The sequence below is a fragment of the Schistocerca nitens genome, chromosome 2 (assembly GCF_023898315.1).
Source record: "Schistocerca nitens isolate TAMUIC-IGC-003100 chromosome 2, iqSchNite1.1, whole genome shotgun sequence".
Lineage (NCBI taxonomy): Eukaryota > Metazoa > Arthropoda > Insecta > Orthoptera > Acrididae > Schistocerca > Schistocerca nitens.
The window spans coordinates 114,461,520-114,462,675 of NC_064615.1; the positions used below are offsets into that span (position 1 = coordinate 114,461,520).

Sequence of the window (1,156 nt, forward strand, 5' to 3'; positions counted from 1 at the left end):
CAGAGAAAATCCCTGACCCCGCCGGGAATCGAACCTGGGACCCCGTGCGCGGGAAGCGAGAACGCTACCTCAAGACCACGAGCTGCGGACGACATTTTACTTATTCTGCATGTTCTGCATAGTAAAATGAACACATGATTAAATCTGTAGATAATGTGAAGGTATACGGGATGTGAAATTTAGTACGCAGAGCTGCCACCTCAGAGAACAAGAATGGCTCTAGCCCTTTTGGGCATGGAGTCGAACTCACCTTGAATGACAGGTACGGGTACGCCATCCACGCTGCCTCGATTCCGTACCGAGTTTGTACAGAACAGCGTTACTGTTACGCTCAGTGTGTTGTTGATATGTGACATGATTTAGTAATAATAATTGATGGGCAACGAGATGTTATCAAACCACTGTGAAAGTAATTTGTGAGTAGTAACTGGACTTTGACTTCAGTGTTGTATACAGGGTGTCCATAATTAAAGTTTCAATTTCAAAGTAGAAAGAGCACCAGTCAACGGCCTTGCCGCAGTGGTAACACCAGTTCTTGTCAGATCACCGAAGTTAAGCGCTGTCGGGCTGGGCTAGCACTTGGATGGGTGACCATCCGGTCTGCCGAGCGCTGTTGGCGAGCGGGGTGCACTCAGCCCTTGTGAGGCAAAGTGAGGAGCTGCTTGATTGAGAAGTAGCGGCTCCTGTCTCGGAAACTGACATACGGCCGGGAGAGCGGTGTGCTGACCACATGCCCTCCATGTCCGCATCCAGTGACGCCTATATGCTGAGGATGACATGGTGGCCGGTCGGTACCGTTGGGTCTTCATGGCCTATTCCGGAGGAGTTAGTTTTTTATGGTAGAAAGAGTACCACCGCTCATATTGACGTCAGACTTGAACAGCATATTATTGATGCAAGGAGAAACGTCACAGAAAAAAAAATTAACGAAAATTCTGCCAATACATGGTGTAAGTAGGCTGTTTATGTTTTCTTATTGGCAACGTTACGTAGCGCTCTGTATGAAAATCACTGGCTGTGCTGTGTGCAGTCTGTGGCTAGTTTGCATTGTTGTCTGCCATTGTAGTGTTGGGCAGCGGCAGCTGGATGTTAACAGCGCGTAGCGTTGCGCAGTTGGAGGTGAGCCGCCAGCAGTGGTGGATGTGGGGAGAGAGAT

The 1,156-nt window shown here is 49.0% G+C and overlaps 1 pseudogene; it reads left to right on the forward strand.

Annotated features, from left to right (window-relative positions):
- The first annotated feature begins 501 nt into the window (after positions 1-501).
- Positions 502-619, forward strand: LOC126237979 (5S ribosomal RNA; annotated as a pseudogene).
- The last annotated feature ends 537 nt before the right edge of the window (positions 620-1,156 follow it).